Here is an 18,809-nt window from a genome sequence, read left to right as displayed (position 1 = left end):
GCAAAATATTTTAATCGAAGCCTTCGTCAGGGCGAAAACAAGGAAAGAGAGAACTTTACCCCTGGTCATTGGCATGGTGGTTATTAACGGTACCGGTGCAACCACCTTACCCATTCCTATTTAGCCCTATGGGGCAGAATGGGGATGGGGAGTCCCTTATTGCCAGCACCCGCGAATGGGCAATTACTGGGTCCGCCGACCTCGGCATGACCCGGTAATTGCCCATTTACGGGTGCCTGTAAAATCACGGGTCCGGCGGCAGCCGTGCCTTTGTTACAGGCACGGCTACTGCCAGACCTGTAATGAGGCCCTATATCCCTATATAGGTGTCCGTGCCCCCGGCCCCCAAAGTGCTTAAGATGGCCCTGATGTGAACTGCAGTAAGAATCCTGAGAAAGGCCTGGGGAAGGGAGACATTTCTCCAACTGTTGTGAATTGTAGTAAGAAGCCTGTACTAAACTGTGGCAGTAACCTAAACACCCCTTAGTCAGGGATCACTGCAGTATGCGAATCATTTAGCCTATCACACGCGCATTGCTTTTGAAAGAGCACTGCCTTATTGTAGTGAATGATGCTGCCTCGTACCAATCCGTGAGCAGCAGTGCCTCGGGGCCAGCCAGGTCCTTTTGCCCAATCAGACGCGTGCCTGTTAGACACACCACTTGCAGGAGCGTTAGCCCTTCTGCAAACCATGACTCAGCGTTTGGAGTGATGGTCTGCTCCGCATCGCCCCTTGGATCACACGTGCAGCGGGGACGCAGCGCACAAGATTTGCAGACTACAATTCTGACACGAGCTACAATGTCAGGTATATGCTCTTTTGCCCATTCCATGGCGTACAACCAGCATAGAAAGAACATTTGCACTAGACTGTTGTGTGCAACACCACTGGTAATTTTCCGAACTCACAGTGAGTTCCCTCTCTTACATTAGGAAACATGGAAGCAGACACGAGTTCTGTTTTTTTAGGAAATTGCGAGGTGGGTCCTCAACACTAGAATGCCCAGCTGCTACAAACTGCACATCTCGCCTTACATATCCACGAGGATTTCAAAAATCAAGGTACCACAGCACTTCAGCGTTTTTTTCACAAAGGTACCCTGAAACATTGTTGGAGTTTCTTTCACAAGAATCTTTTCATAAGGGTTTCTAGAAATAATGTTGGTTAACGTAACAACCGGCCTAATAGTTTTAAAATTGGAACTTTTTCATTGTTTTTTTTTGACACGCCTAATTAGACCAACCTTTGGTTTTGATTAATTAATTTTTTTAGAACCATCACGCATGTTGTGGGATTTGAACCTGTCTACTTTCAAGCCTGTGGTGCACTCCTTGAATCAGTGAGTGACCCCAGCTCTTGCCGAGTGAGCACTTATTCAGCCCTTGCCAACGACCAGGGTAAGGACCTTGTTCTCAATTGCTTTTCTACAATTGCAATCCTAACATTAGATTCATCCTAGCCCATTAGTTTCTGAAAACATTCCTAAAAATCATTTTTTATGTGCCTGCCTCCACACAGGGTAAAGTTGTTCTCCTTTTTTCGCCCTGATGAAGGCTTTGATCAAAATGTCTTGCCCAGCAGGGGGCATTCTCACCGAAACATGACAGGGATGTTATTTCAACAAAAACATTTCACAGTTCCTTTGGACTTTTTGTTGTTTACATTTTACATCGGATAGGGATGTCCTATCCGAACTAAGTCCTTTTGGAGTCCATTTCTGCTCCTGGATTCTTTCATGACACTAGCACACCCATAAATATTTGAGTTTGTTAACACAAACAACAATTTGGCACTGCGGAACTTTGAATATTAATAGAGGCTGCAGCGTTTCCATTCGTTCCCTTTGGTTTTCTAATCTATAATCCAACTCTGATACATTCTGTATCAATTGTTGCTTTGTCATTTGTCATATCTCTTAATGTTGTCTGATTCCTTATTCAGTTCAAGATTTGAACACTGTACTAGTATAACCAAGTTTCTCTCTATTTTGAAATTTGATTCAATACATGCATGTCCATTTTTTTGATCTTGGTTTCCTTTTTAACTAACAATGTTTTTTTCAACTAAAAATGTTAAAAAAATTGTTTTTCAACTAAAAAATGTTCTATTAAATTTGTTCAACAATCAGGACTGTTTTCAACATCTATAGAGGCTTAAAGTATCTGTGATATCTGTTTTTGGATATACTTCAGCTGGAATTGTTTACATTTATTATAAATGTGTTCTAGCATAGTGGATATCATTGGTTACACTTCCTTTCCTGAATGTCCCAATCCACTTTTTGCTTTAGGGACTCTCCCTAATTTACTTTTGGTATGAAGAAGTGTAAGAGGATTCAATTCAACACTACAGCTAAGTCAATGCCTAGTCTGGGATACTGAATGGAAACCCTTATTGATATATCTTTATGTCCAGTTCATGAGTTCTGGATGACTACCCCTATATAACACCCCTCTCTTGGAATCCCCCTGACCCTACTGAGCCAAGAAGTACTTCTGTTTTGCAAGTTTAAAAGGTTTATTTGAAAAATAATTTAACCAGTATATATATATATATCACACTTTTATAATGAATTAATAATTGAATATCACACTTAATCTGAGCAGTAATCAATAATGGATAGTCTGGCACTAGCACACTTCTTTATAATCAATGATGAGTGGGTATAGGATGGATAAGATAGCAACAATACTTTTATGGTTTCAAATAGATGCAATGTGGAATGAAAATGCAGTACAGAAAATAACTTGATAGGATTTCAGCAAAAGACAATGTAATCACTTACTTGGACAATTCACCCCCCCCCTTTATGCAATGTAAGGAGATGAAGATGAGAGCACATAGTTCTTAGGAATGCAATCAAATAGAATTCAGTTCAATTCCCCCCCAGCAGCTTATACAACAGGTAGGAGTTTTGAAACACAGGCAAAATGCTTTGAATATGGTGACAATGCAGTGAGAAATATGCTGAAAATGCTTTTAATTCCCTTTAGGAGGTTCAGGGTGAGTGAGAGATACCAGGGATGAGTGCAGGCTCACTTTAGCAATGATTCAGAGATGGTGATTAAGAGGCAAACGAATTTTAGCAGTTCAGGCAAAAGCAGCTATCTTTTTACAAGTAAAGAAATCGGGCCAAATCGCAAATCGCGGCAAAATTCGTGAATGCGTGAATCGTGATTGCGTAGAAAGTATAAGGAGTGGGAAGTCGGTTCTAGGCTTGTTGCAAAGGTAAGATGCTCGGCTTTCAGAGGAAAGTTAAACCAAGTTCCTAGCCCAAACGGTTACAGAGTTATGAACAATTTTGTGAAGGTTGTTTTTCGGATTTGAAATTTTAAAAGTTCAAAGCGACAGGTTACAGCTTGCAGCTAGAAAATGACAGGTGACAATGGTGCAGCTTTACAAAATAACAAGTGACAACTTCTAGGAGGCAGTTCTGGTTAGATTAAAATAGTTTGGATTAGATTATTTTAACTAAGAGATTGGTTCTGCACAGTTCTGCTAGGTACTCACAATACATTTTTGAAATAGGCCTCGCCACGGATCTGGTCAGGTTTTGGACTGGACTCCGGTTCTGGTCTCGGCACTTCACAGTGATCTGGGTCAGCTCTGCTCTGCTGGTCTAGCCTCTCTGGATTCTGGATGTAACACTGCTTTCTGGGTACTGCTACAGGTTCTGGAGATTGATGGATTTGAAGTCTGGATCTGTGGATGTGAAGTCGTCGGTCAGCATGCTCCGCAGCAAATGGAATTGAATGTCTCTACCTGTCCCAGCAGTCTCTTTTTATGTGTTTTGAAAGTGGGTGTGTGCCTAGGCCTAGCTAAGCCTGCCCCTTTCTACTTGTCATTGGCCCAATTCTCCCCTCTCCCATGATTGGGGGAAGGAAATGTGAGTCAGAGTGATGCTGTAGGTTTTATGGGCCAGAGGATCCTCCCCTGGTCAGTTTGCCCACAAATCTATATTTGATTCAAATACATATTGCACAGATACACAGTTGTTTAAAATTACATGCACCCATCACATATCACATGAGGTATACTCTGTTCAAACTCTGCTCTTCCTGAGGGCTTGCATTCAAAAATGGCAACATATTTTCGATTTTAGTGGGTTATGCAACCTTGGTTCTTCATTAAAAGTTATACACATATACACAGGCTGTCCATACCTACTCCAGTAAATTCCCATATCTCTAACTTAAACACAGAGTATGTGGTGTCAATAAATAGCGGGGTTTTGCCCCAGAACATCACACAAATTGGAGTTTGGGCTTGAATCGAAGGTACATTTTTTAAATTAAGGCTCTCAAAGTTATACATTCCTGTCATTTGATTACAAAGAGTTATCAGTATTTTTATAAACTATATATTTTGCTTTCAATTCATTTCTCAGAGTGTTGGAGTCCGCCTCCACGTCTTGGGTGGGTCAGTGATCACATGTGTCTTCTGCTGGGAGCTCTTTGTGTACAGTCAACAGTCAACATCAGCATATTCTATTCAAGTGCAAGAGCCTATTGTGTGGTCTCCAGGAGGCTGAGGTCAGCAGACCAGGGGGTCACTTTGCATTTAGTTATTATGACCATGTGATATCCTGGGCTGTGGTGTGAATCTCTTGAGGTGAGAGGGTTTCCCAGGCTTCTGGCCTCTGGGAACATCAGGTGGCTAATTTTTGATTAAAATGCAGCCTTTGAAGTCAGCTGAGTCAAATTCCTTTGTCAGCAACTGCACTCAGTTCTCCTGTCAGAGTTTAGACCGCTAGCGCCGCCTTGATGATTTTGTTGGTACTGCATCCATTTTTGGGATCTTTCTTGGATTAATGCATTCCAAACAGGAATGGTTCTTACATGGTAGTAAATAATCCTTGCTTAACATTGTTTTGATGGGGCTCCTTACAGTAAAATTGTTATTTGGAACCGCACAAAAGGGTTGAATCTTTAAAGTGGTCCGATGAGCCACGATTTCAGCAACTTTTTGACATCAGTAACAGTGGATTTTTTTAACAAAGATCTTTCTTTACACTGGTGGGTGGCAAGTTAGGTAACCATTTTGGTGTGCGCACAAACTGTGTGGTTCTCCTGGATTCTGGCGCACATGTGGGCTTTTTGGCCATCTTGGATTTTCTAAGCCCACAGCACCAAATGTTGCAGCATGATAGCTCAAACGTGGGTCAGGACACCCAACAAGGCCCCCCCACCCGACTGCACTTTAAATCTGAGTCGATGGGGAGTCGGGTGCAAAGAGTGTTTTGACCCACGTACTGGTATGTCTGCATAATCTTCTTCCGATCCTGCAAATGGCACAGTTCAACATCTTTTCCTCCATCCGGTACTGATCGATCGGTTCTCCTCGCCGGTCCTCATGGGACTATTGGGCGGTACCCCGGGCCCCTCGGGTCTCTGCTCCCAGTCTCCAGATCGTCCTCCTTGGCCAGTCTCCAGGTTTTCTTTCCCCTAGGACGACAAAGGAAGAGCGGCAATACCTATTCATGGACATTTCTCCCCCACCATTGATATAGTGGGGTGGCATATATATTTTAGAACTCAACAGATATGAACATGCACATGTTTTTAAATTAAGAGACAGGAACACATAAACTTGAGAAACACAGAATTTGATCGGCTATATGTAGGATATTTTTAGGGTTGGAATTGAATTATTCTGGAGCGGTACCCTCTGGGATTACAGAGGACTCCTCCAGTTGCTGCAAAGTGTGCCTGGGATGGCAACACTTCAACTGGTTTATGTGGACCCACTTGTCTTCCCCCTCTGCCAAACTGCCTTTGGGGATGCGGATCTTGTAGGCCACAGGGGAGATCTTGCCTATAATCTCAAAGGGTCCCTTCCATGTAGGCAAGAATTTTCGCTGTTTGGCCTGGTTTCTTTGGAAGTTGTATAAATAGACCCGATCCCCCACCTGATATTCCTTCCTGGAAGTTTTCAGGTCATAGTGGGTCTTCATACTCTCGGCTGATCTTTCTAGATTCCGCTGAGCATAGGCAAACGCATGTTGAAGGTGTTTCCTTAAATTCTCCACATACTCATGAGTTGTGGAGGCATTTATCAACGTTTGCTCTTGGGTTTTGTAGAGCAAATGCTGGGGAAGCACCATCTTGCGCCCAGTCATCAACTCGAATGGTGACATTTTGGTTGCAGATGAAGGGGTAGATCTGATGGCCATTAGGACCAGAGGTAATCGGATATCCCAACTTGGCCCAGAATCTGCCACAAACTTTTTTAAGATGCTCACAATTGTCCGGTTGTAGCGTTCCACTGCCCCAGAAGAAGCTGGCCTGTAAGCAATGTGTAGCTTTCTCTTGACCCCCAGTATCTCCCACATCTTTGTCATTACTTCACTGGTGAAGTGGCTACCCCTGTCTGACTCAATCCTTTGAGGTAGACCAAAACGGGAAAAGATGTGGTTAATCATCAGAGCAGCTGCTGTTTCTGCCTTGCAATTTGGAGCTGGGAGACATTCCACCCACTTGGTAAACAAGCATGTCACAGTCAACATGTACTTATTCCCCCTAGTGAAGCGAATCACGGGGCCTACAAAGTCGATTTGTAAATCTGACCATGGGAGTGTCATTCCCCTCTTTTGGAGGGGGGCACGGTGTGTGAGGGATGATGGCTGAAATCGTGCACACACAAGACACCCCTTCAAGTATTGGTCGGGTCCTGCCCCATGTGTGGCCAGTATGCAACCTCTCTTAAGATTTCTAGTGTTGTGTGAAACCCCTTATGACCGGCGGTGGCCGCATCATGGGCGTGGCTTAACATCAGGCTTCGGAATGAGGTAGGAACCACCCACTGATCGTGGCCAGCTTTGGATTTCCTTACCAGCAAACCGTCTTGGATTCGGAACATTTTTGGACATTTCATCAACACTCTTAGGTCCTCTTTCCCAATGTAATCGGTATCCGTCAGGGGAAAGTTCTCAGGGTCCTCAAGGTGTTGGTAAAACTTACCAATAATTGGATCCCCCTTCTGAGCTGTAATTAAATCAGCATCAGGGGTCTCCTTACTCCATTGTGCAGTTGAAAGATCATTGTGAGCATTTGTCTGGGACCTAGTGATAGCAGTGACCTGGATTTCCCCCAACAGGGACTCTATTTCTATTAGATCCCCTTGGATGGCCCAGGTTTTGGCCAGCTGATCAGCTAAGTCATTTCCAGTTTTGTCTAGTCCCTCTACTTTGGAATGACCCTTGATCTTTTTCCAGTAGATGGTCATCCCATTCGATGTGACCAGATCATCAATGTTTTGGATCAACTTCCCATGTTTCAGGGGTTTGTTATTAGCGCATAACATGCCTCTGGTTTTCCAATTAACCAGGTGCTCCACGAACCCGTTCCGTACATAATCCGAATCTGTGATTATGACCAGTTCGTGGAGTTGATGCTGGACAGCAGTGAGGATGGCCTGATGCACAGCCATCAATTCTGCCACCTGACTACTTCGGGGACCAATTTTGTATCCAGCAGACGGTTCTGGGAACTCCTTCACCCATGCATTCTCTACGCCAGCCACCAGTTCTTTCTCCCCGTCGTTGTCAATATGGTAAGAGCATCCATCCACATAGACAGTGGGCATTCCCTCACACTTGTCTTCTTCAAAGACTTTGTGTGGGGAATTAAGGTATGCCTCCATGTTGTCCTTGATTTTTAGACTTTCGTCCTCGAGACAGTTTTCTCTGGCACAGTCATGCAAGTCAGCCAGACCTTGCGCGAGGGGACTCTTCTTGTTCTGGCCATATCTGACCTCCACAGGAAAAGCCTTGCATTGACAGAATCCAGGAAGTAATTCGGGAATTACTCCCATTTCCGGCCCGGATTGTGTCACTTTGGAGATATTGCAGAGGCTGGTGTGGAGTCTCCACTATGATGTGTTCCCCATGGATAAACGGGCGGTAATTCTTCAATGCCCACACCGTTGCCAGGAGTGCCTTCTCACAATCGTTGAATTTTTCCTCCACAGAGGATAAAGTTTTGCTCGCATAGGAGATTACTTTATTGACCTTGTCATGCTTTTGGTATAATACTGCCGTCAAGCACGTATTAGAGAACCCCCGTCTCCAGGAAGAACTCCTTGTTTCTGACAGGGTAAGCTAGGCAAGGCGCTTGTGAGAGGCTTCTTTTGAGTTGTCTTACCTCCTCGGCTTGTTCTGGACCCCATTCCCACTTGACCCTCCCCTTCAAGAGATGAATCAGGGGTCTAGTGATCTCTGCGTAGCCTTCAATGAACTTTCTGCTGTAATTAGTCAGTCCAAGGAAGCTCCTTAGTTCCCGCAGAGTGGTGCGGTCTTTTAGTTTCTGGAGTGCTTCCACTTTCTTTTCTTTTGACAGAGACCCTGAGGAGTAATCTCATGCCCCAAGAAATTAACACGGGTTCTACACCACTGTGCTTTCTGAAAGGAAAGTTTTGCTCCGGCGGCCCTCAACTGGGTGAGAACATAACGGATCTCTGCTATGTGTTCCTCCACAGATGAACTTTTGATGATGACATCATCTACATAAGCCAGGTTATCCCTTGCACCCAGGTCGGGCATGGCCTTGTGTAGGAAAATGTTGAATTCATTGCCAGAGTTGAGGTATCCGAAGGGAGTCCGGGTCCATGTGTACTGCTGGCCCCCAAAGGTAAAAGCCAGCTTGTATTGGTCCTCCCTACTGACAGACACAGTCCAGTATCCATTGGTCAGGTCTATTGCAGTGAATACCTGTGACCCCTGGATCTGGGCCAGCCCTTGGTCAATGTAGGGCAGAGGCCATCAGGAAGTATGGACCCTTTTGTTGAGCTCCCTGAGGTCGGCGCAGAGTCTCCACTGGCCGTTTGGCTTCAATATTCCCAGCACCGGGTTATTGAAGGTGCTGTGAACTGGACGGATTATTCCCCGGGACTCCAGGTTCTTAATTATTTCAGTAAGGGACTCCATTGATGCGAGAGGTAAGCGATATTGCTTCACAAACACTGGAGTCATTCCAGGGTCCGTGGGGATTGTTGTGTGGATGTCGGTGCGGCCACAGTCATATGAGTCTACCGCAAAGAGATCTTGGAATTCCAAGAAAACTTGTTTCAACTTTTGCTTCTGTTCCAGAGTCACACAGGCATCAGCTAGGTTGACTCTCTCTTCCACCATCTGCCTGAAGCCTGGAAAGACTTCTGGTTTGGCTATCCCAGCGTCCTCCTCCAGCTGGGTGGAGAAGTCCCTGGTCAGAGTGCTGATTTGGACTGGAGGCCTCAGGTGGGAAAGGCAACCCTCATGGACCTGGAAAATAACCTCATCCCTCCTGAAGTCACAAGTCACATCTTCCTTACCATAGGGGCAGGAAGTGTACACCAGGAAGTTCCCCCCATGCCGGGTAAAAATCCTGTCTGGTGTTGTATTGTCATCACTGTCACTGTCAAAACAGTCCTTGGGGATTGGTCCTAACAGTTCATTTCCTAAATCGATGGAAAAATGTCGGTCATCAACCGCCATTCCAATAATGGTGCCTGCGGCTAGAGTAATACTCTTTAAGTCGCTGTTATCCACCTCTATTAGAATGGTGTCATGTTCTATGTTGACTAATGGAGTTGGGTTTACCCCCAACCCTTGCTGTTGGAGAGAAGCGTTTAGATGTATGTAAGCATCAGGGTTTTTCAAATGTTGTCCTCTTTTAACTTTCACTTCCAGGGAGAATTGTCGGGTCCTTTCTGGGATGGTGACTTCCTCTTTGATCTGAATTTCAACTGCATAAGATAGCAATTGAGCTGATCTAAATGCTTTTTCTGGATCATCAAAGCTCATGGGATTATCCGCTAATCGGGACCAAGCTTTGAAGTTTATTAGGTCCAAACTAATGACAAAGCGATTGAGAATGTCACTGCCTAAGTAAAAGGCGGCAGTGACGTCTCGCACAACCCAACAATTATGGACTATGCTCTTGTTGCCAATGGAGATTTTGAGCATACACTTGCTTGGCAGGAGATGTTTAGAATTAGGTGCTTCCAGGTCCATTTCCCATTTGTCTATCAGTTTGAATGTGGGAATGGCTGGATCTTTTGGGAGTTGGCGGAACATGGCTTCGCTGATGAAGCTCTTACCGTTGTTCACACACACTCGAGCGAGAACAGAGTCCTTCCCATCATTTAACTGAACAGGGATGAACAACTGCTCTCCAATTTGCTGAATATCAGCCAGGCTCTGAGCTTATTTCACATCTTTCTGTACTATAAGAGTGGGAGTTTCTGATTGTGGATTAGTGAAGAATTTCAGAGTGTTTCCTTCCAGTGTGGAATACCACCTTAAACTGGAAGGAAGGTTGATTTTCAGAAATAGAGAGGACCCCCCATCACCAGTCTGTTGTCCTACTGCTATTACTGTCACGTCTGGAGTTTGGTTGTTCTGGAAGTGAAATTCTACTTGGTCAGATTTTTGTTCAACCATGTGGCAGGTGCCGTTTAAACTAACATGGTTGACACTCTGTTTTAATTTTATTGGTCGGCTAGTCTGGGTCCAGAGGACCTTGTTTACACAATCTATTAGGGGTGACAACCTTCTCAGGAGGTCATTCCCTAGTAAACAAGGGGTGCCCTCTGGAGTCACTACTATGACCGGGTGTTTCACCTTGTGTCACCCAATTTTAATGTCCAAGTCTGCAGTCCCCTCAACGGGAATTTCCTTCCCGTCAAAGTTCTGCAGTTGTCCAGGAAGAGAGGTGAGAGGAATTTGGTAATTCTCCCCCCTTCCTGCATTTAGTTCCTCAAAGGCCCTTTTGGACAGAAGGGTAGCTTGGGATCCAGTGTCCACCAGTGCCAAAATTGTACCCTGCCCCTGTACTTGTACCGGGGCATAGTATCTTCCCTCCTTCTCCTCAAGGGGGCACAGATAATGCACATTTTTGGACAACTGGTGGGCTAACTTTCTGGTTTTGGACATTGCTAGAGAAGAGATTTGGGCAGAATTCAGTGGAGAGTCTTGGGAATCTGAAAGAAAAAGTTGGCAACTGGAAATCAGATCCATTGTGGGATCCCCTGGTTCCAGTTCTGGGCCACCCCCCCTTTTTGGAGGCAGTCACCAGGATGGGTATGAACCAGGGGATTTTCTTGCTGTTGATTCTGGGATGAGATGTGGGCGGCGGTAGCTCAGTCTCCACATCTCCCCAGTCTGGATTGGCACCCCTAGGGACACAGTTTTCTTTGGGAGGAGTTCCCCCATCTCTGAAGGAGAAGATCCTTTTCCCAGGATCCTCTGAGGATCCCTCTCCCTCAAATTGGAAGATCTGTACCTCCTCCTCAAAGTGGGTCTGTTTGGGTCTTTTGTTTCTCCTACCTCCTCTCTGCTCCTTAGGAGGCAGACCTTCAGGGGCAGGAGATTTTATTTCCGGTTCCTGGTTTTCCATGGGCTGTTTACAAGTTGGGAAGGAAGCTTCCTCCAAGACTTTACACCCCCCTTCCCCTTGTGCCTCCTCCCTGGGAACCGGTGGGTTATCGGGGTGCTGCCCCCGTCATTGTTCTGGAGCACCAGGTCCAGAGTTTGGGGAATTCTGCGGTGGCATGCTCATCTGAGGGTTCTGTTGAGCCCTCACTATGTGACCCAGATCCCCTGCCATATTTTGGACCTGGTGCTCTAACTGGGAAACCCGCTCAGGCTGATACAGGGCTCTATTTTCTCCCCTGGGCTGATCCCGGGAAGGGTAGCTATCCCTTCTCTGGTAGTACCCCTGGTTGGGAAGATTTTGGAACCCCTCCACCCGTGGCCTCCCCTCTCCCAGATTAGGTTGTCTGGGCTCAGGGAATTGGGGAAAGAAGGATGGATGATTTTGGGGCTGGAAATTGGGTGGATACCTGGGGAAAAAGTTCTGCCCAGGGTTTGGAGAATTTCTGCCCCCCTGTGGGAAGTTAGCAGCAAAGTTCCCCGGGTTGGGTGCCTGGTTGGATCCCCCCCTTGGGCTGGAGGAGTCCACACATAACCCAGGATTGGGCTGTTTCCCTTGTAGCGAGGACTTACATAGTCAGGAGAGCGAGGGACCCCATTTGTGGGACTACCTCCTGGACTCCCTGTCTGTGACTGGCCTGAGGGATTTCTGGATTTAGGATTATTAGGTGCAGGTAGGTTTTTAGGCCCCCCCAACTCCAAGTCTAAAACGGGGGCAACCTTTACCTCTGCCATCTTGGCAGCAGCAGGGGTGCTGTTGGTTTTGGGGTTTTTGGGCGCATTATTTTTATTTTCTATGGGCTTCTGCACCTCATAGATCCGAGTAGCCTGTTCAATGACCCAGTCTAAAGATCTTTTCTCGTGAAAATCTCTCACGAGCTGGGTCATGATGTATTTGGGCAAGGCATGGAAAAAAGTATTGATAAATTCTCTGCTGTCTGTGCGCACCCTTCTGGTGGTCTGCGCAAAAGCACGCTTTAATTCTTGCACAAACTCTTGTGGGGCCTGATCCTCCCCACACTGCAAATTGTAGGCTGCCTTGCGAGCCTCTTGGGGATTTCTGTGAATAGAAAAATGTTTTAATATGGCCGCCCTATAGGTGGACCACCTTGAATGATTTTGGTCCTCCAGCCCCGCAAAGAAACTGAGTAATCTGGGGGGAATGTCCACTTTACATATTGGATACAGCTTTGGCTGTCCTTCAAATGAAAAGTCTCCATCATTTGCTCATAGAGCTCCAAGTGTTCCCAAACAGAGTACTTGGCGATCTTATGATAAGGCGTGATGACACTCCTGATTTCCTTAATCTGTTTCAATGGGTCCTTAAGCAAGGCCCTTTTTGCCTTATTGGCCTTTTTGGTTCGGGTAACCCTGGTCCATTCATCCTCTGACTCAGAGGCACTGCTCCCAGAGGTTCCTGTCTTATCTTCCAGGTTTTACCGGATTCTGCGAGCCTGGGAATGGCTGGCAGAATGTGGGGACCTGGTCTCCTGTGTCCTGCGCCGTTCAGAGGAGTCTTCAGATTCCTCCTTGCTGCCAGGATTTGATGGGTACCCCCCCCCCACTGACCTAACTGGGCAGAAGTTTTCAGGATGCCCTTAATGGGCCTATTCTCCTGGGGTTCCCCACTAAATTGCACTGTGCTTGGGTGCCCATATCCGGATGCCCGCCCATCCATTCCTGGGAGGTACTGGCCTATGAGCCCCATGCTTCTGGCTGGATAGTAATCTGCCATCCCTGTGGCCCGGTGCTCATGTGCGCCAGGGGACATGGGGGTGGCAGAGTCCAGGGACTGAGAGAGATAAAGGCCTCTGGTACTAGGGCTCCTGAGGTTATGCTCAGGAGTTTCCCTTTCCCAGCGAACCTGGTCTCTATCCGCCCCTGCTCCCTGTTGCAATGCAAGAGCCTGCGCCTTCAGTTCCTCAGTTAAGGCCTTTCTAGACTCTATCAGTCTCTCCTGCATCGCTACCTTTTGTTGGAGCCTATCGTTGTGCTGGCAGAGAGCCTCATTCTCTCTCTGCGTTTCCTGATTGGTCCTGGAGCACTGGGCCAGTCTTTGCTGCAGGAGGGTTACCTCCTGAGCTGTGTCCCTATTGGCCTTCTCCTGTCTTGCCAGAGCCTCCTCCACCCTCCTGGTGTGCTCTAGCAAGTCCTGGTGTTCTTTTTGGAGGTCACCCAGTCCCTGGTGGGCCAGGTGATTTTCTTCCATTTTTCTTCTTAAGTGGCAGACTTCCTGGCCTAAGGTGTCCCTTTCCTGACCAAGAGCTTGAATTTGTGACGCCAGGTCGTCTCTTCGCCTTTGGAAGGCGCCAGCTTTCTGGCGCTCCTGATCAAACTCTGCCTGGGTATCCAGGTCTTTCAGGATCAGTTTATTGCTCTCCTCTTTCTCTCTGTCTAGTTGGATTTGCAGGGTGGCTACCTGCTCTGTGCATGCCATGTTGAAATTGATCTGTTGCTCCAGCTTTTTCTGGCTCTGCAGTAGGGAGTCCAAACTGTCTTGGGGTTCCTTCTGCAAAGCCAGAATTCTGGTATCCTGGTCTGTCTTTTCCTGTTGCAGTATATCCATGTCCTCTTTTATTTTAATGATATACTGCCTACTATCATTTTCTGACTCCTGGCTCCTCTGCAGCCTCTGCTCAGAAGAGACCAGGTCAGATTGGACCTTCTCTAACGCCATCTGTCGCCTATTTGCCAGATCTTGGCTTTCAGTACATTTATCCTGCATGTCTCCCATATATAGGTACAGGTATGCCGCTATCCTGGCAATCTTACTGTGTCCATCTTTGGCTTTAGGAGCCATATATAGTTCACTCAGGGCCACATGCAATGGACCCTGATCTCTCCATGTATCTGACCCTGTTTCAGTGACCTGTTGCGCGATGGCCTGCAGCCAGACCGTTTGGTCCTGGTGAGTCCACTCACCTCTCACAAATAGCTTATGGAAGAGGTGCTCCCTCACTATTTTTATGTCTGCTAAGGTCGTCATTCTAGAGATTGATCTCTGTCCTGACTTACAGAATTTAGTATTTTATTTTTTTTGCAAAACAGACCTTTTCCTTAGAGTGTCCCTTTTGAGGAGTGCTTTACAGCGTAACACAGCGTGGTGATCCGACCGGATGTATGTATCCCGTCAGTTAGCACACTGTATTAAGCTGCACAAGTGATAGATCTAACCCAGATATCCCGGACGAGACCCCAATTTGTAAGAAGATTCAATTCAACACTACAGCTAAGTCAATGCCTAGTCTGGGATACTGAATGGAAACCCTTATTGATATATCTTTATGTCCAGTTCATGAGTTCTGGATGACTACCCCTATATAACAACCCTCTCTTGGAATCCCCCTGACCCCACTGAGCCAAGAAGTAGTTCTGTTTTGCAAGTTTAAAAGGTTTATTTGAAAAAATGTTTAACCAGTATATATATATATCACACTTTTATAATGAATTAATACTTGAATATCACACTTAATCTGAGCAATAATCAATAATGGATAGTCTGGCACTAGCACACTTCTTTATAATCAATGATGAGTGGGTATAGGATGTATAAGATAGCAACAATACCTTTATGGTTTCAAATAGATGCAATGTGGAATGAAAATGCAGTACAGAAAATAACTTGATAGGATTTCAGCAAAAGACAATGTAATCACTTTCTTGGACAATTCACCCCCCCCCTTTTATGCAATGTAAGGAGATGAAGATGAGAGCACACAGTTCTTAGGAATGCAATCAAATAGAATTCAGTTCACTTCCCCCCCAGCAGCTTATACAACAGATAGGAGTTTTGAAACACAGGCAAAATGCTTTGAATATGGTGACAATGCAGTGAGAAATTTGCTGAAAATGCTTTTAATTCCCTTTAGGAGGTTCAGGGTGAGTGAGAGATACTAGGGATGAGTGCAGGCTCACTTTAGCAATGATTCAGAGATGGTGATTAAGAGGCAAACAAAGTTTAGCAGTTCAGGCAAAAGCAGCTATCTTTTTACAAGTAAAGAAATCGGGCCAAATCGCAAATCGCGGCAAAATTCGCGAATGTGTGAATCGTGATTGCGGAGACAGTATAAGGAGTGGGAAGGCTTGTTGGAAAGGTAAGATTCTAAGCTTTCAGAGGAAAGTTAAACCAAGTTCGTAGCCCAAACGGTTACAGAGTTATGAACGATTTTGTGAAGGTTGTTTTTCGGATTTGAAATTTTAAAAGTTCAAAGCGACAGGTTACAGCTTGCAGCTAGAAAATGACAGTTGACAGTGGTGCAGCTTTACAAAATAACAAGTGACAACTTCTAGGAGGCAGTTCTGGTTAGATTAAAATAGTTTGGATTAGATTATTTTAACTAAGAGATTGGTTCTGCACAGTTCTGCTAGGTACTCACAATATATTTTTGAAATAGGCCTCGCCACGGATCTGGTCAGGTTTTGGACTGGACTCCGGTTCTGGTCTCGGCACTTCACAGTGATCTGGGTCAGCTCTGCTCTGCTGGTCTAGCCTCTCTGGATTCTGGATGTAACACTGCTTTCTGGGTACTGCTACAGGTTCTGGAGATTGATGGATTTGAAGTCTGGATCTCTGGATGTGAAGTCGTCGGTCAGCATGCTCAGCATGCTCCGCAGCAAAAGGAATTGAATGTCTCTACCTGTCCCAGCAGTCTCTTTTTATGTGTTTTGAAAGTGGGTGTGTGCCTGGGCCTAGCTAAGCCTGCCCCTTTCTACTTGCCATTGGCCCAATTCTCCCCTCTCCCATGATTGGGGGAAGGAAATGTGAGTCAGAGTGATGCTGTAGGTTTTATGGGTCAGAGGATCCTCCACTGGTCAGTTTGCCCACAAATCTATATTTGATTCAAATACATATTGCACAGATACACAGTTGTTTAAAATTACATGCACCCATCACATATCACATGAGGTATACTCTGTTCAAACTCTGCTCTTCCTGAGGGCTTGCATTCAAAAATGGCAACTTATTTTCGATTTTAGTGGGTTATGCAACCTTGGTCCTTCATTAAAAGTTATACACATATACACAGACTGTCCATACCTACTCCAGTAAATTCCCATATCTCTAACTTAAACACAGAGTATGTGGTGTCAATAAATAGCGGGGTTTTGCCCCAGAACATCACGCAAATTGGAGTTTGGGCTTGACTCAAAGGTACATTTTTTAAATTAAGGCTCTCAAAGTTATACATTCCTGTGATTTGATTACAAAGAGTTATCAGTATTTTTATAAACTATATATTTTGCTTTCAATTCAGTTCTCAGAGTGTTGGAGTCCGCCTCCAAGACTTGGGTGGGTCAGTGATCACATGTGTCTTCTGCTGGGAGCTCTTTGTGTACAGTCAACAGTCAACATCAGCATATTCTATTCAAGTGCAAGAGCCTATTGTGTGGTCTCCAGGAGGCTGAGTTCAGCAGACCAGGGGGTCACTTTGCATTTGGTTATTATGACTATGTGATATCCTGGGCTGTGGTGTGAATCTCTTGAGGTGAGAGGGTTTCCCAGGCTTCTGGCCTCTGGGAACAGCAGGTGGCTAATTTTTGATTAAAATGCAGCCTTTGAAGTCAGCTGAGTCAAATTCCTTTGTCAGCAACTGCACTCAGTTCTCCTGTCAGAGTGTAGACCGCTAGCGCCGCTTTAAGGATTTTGTTGGTACTGCATCCATTTTTGGGATCTTTCTTGGATTAATGCATTCCAAACAGGAATGGTTCTTACATGGTAGTAAATAATCCTTGCTTAACATTGTTTTGATGGGGCTCCTTACAGTAAAATGGTTATGTGGAACCCCACAAAAGGGTTGAATCTTTAAAGTGGTCCGATGAGCCACGATTTCAGCAACTTTTTGACATCAGTAACAGTGGATTTTTTTTAACAAAGATCTTTCTTTACACTGGTGGGTGGCAAGTTAGGTAACCATTTTGGTGTGCGCACAAACTGCGTGGTTCGCCTGGATTCTGGCACACATGTGGGCTTTTTGGCCATCTTGGATTTTCTAAGCCCACAGCACCAAATGTTGCAGCATGATAGCTCAATTGTGGGTCAGGACACCCAACAGAAGCCTGAGGAAGGTCAGGGGAAGGGAGTCATTCCCCCTGACACTGGGAGAGTATGAAATGAAGTGACGAGAAAGTCCATGGGAAGGGTGTAATTCTCCCTGGAGGTTGTGTGTGTGCAGGAAAACACTAAGAATAGTTTTCTGGTAGTTTAACCTACAGGATACCTCGAGAAGGGAGAAACTCTCCAGAAAACCCCAGCGTGAAGAAACAACGTTGGGTAATAAGGAATATTGATGGGGTTTTTTTAATCTTGGTTTTATTGGCATTTGTAAAGAGAACAAGACATTTTCAATATAACAAACAATGTAAGCGTGACCCGCTTTAGCAATGGCAGTCTAAATCACCCGATCCCCAAGCCTTAGCCCCTCCCCACCCCCTCCGCTACCGCACACCCCAATCCCACCATCCACAACCCCTCGTCTAAATCGACCCTTGTTCAATGGTGAAATTTTCTTCTATCAATGCCTCAGAGGTGAAGGTTTTCATAGTGTCTGAGTAGAGCATTGTCGGCTCCCTTCCGGGTCTTTCCCCCTCATTTCCCCATCCCATTCCATACACCGACTGTGTTAGTCCACCTCCATTCCCCATTTGAGCAGCAAGGCACACCATTCAGCTTGAAATTCTTCCATCCTATCATTCACTACAGCAGTAAGCTTCTACATTATCATCATGTTTTGCACTTTTCCTTCCCATACCACTTTCGTGGGGAGCGTTTCTTTTTTCCAACATTGGGCTATGGCCAATCTCCCCACTCTTAACATAGCTTCCCACACCTATGGAAGCCAATGTTCTTCCCTAGCTTTTTGTGGAAGCCCTAGTAAATACTGTAGTGGGTCTAGGCCCAACCCTATCCCTGTGATCTCTACTATCCAGTTTAACACCTCTTTCCAAAACACTTGTACCTTGGGGCATTGCCACTACATGTGGGCCAGGGTCCCCCAGTGCCCACAACTTTGAGGGCACATAGGAGATGCTCCCGCAAACATTTTGGATGATTTCACGGGGTCTCTGTGCCATCCCATTAGCATTTTAAAATTGTATTCTATCGTGGAAGTATACAATTCTCCCTGGAAGACCACTCTGTAAATTCGTGCCCACTCCTCCTCGGGGATCTCTTCACCCGTCAATTCTACCCAATATCTTTGGAAGGTTTGTCTCCCCTGTAGACAAGTCTGGTTCATAGCTTTGTATGGCTTGGACAGTATGCACTTCCTTGTTACGGATTGGTCCAGGACTTTTTCCACAGCTGTTACTTCTCTAGCTGCACCCTCACCCTACTTTGGGTCTGTTAGGATACATTTAATGCAGAGATATTCGAATATTGAAATTGTGTCCTCTCCCAGTACA

Source organism: Ambystoma mexicanum, chromosome 8 (assembly GCF_040938575.1).
Source record: "Ambystoma mexicanum isolate Mex_15411 chromosome 8, UKY_AmexF1_1, whole genome shotgun sequence".
NCBI classification, from domain to species: Eukaryota; Metazoa; Chordata; class Amphibia; order Caudata; family Ambystomatidae; genus Ambystoma; species Ambystoma mexicanum.
This window is presented reverse-complemented; position numbering follows the sequence as displayed.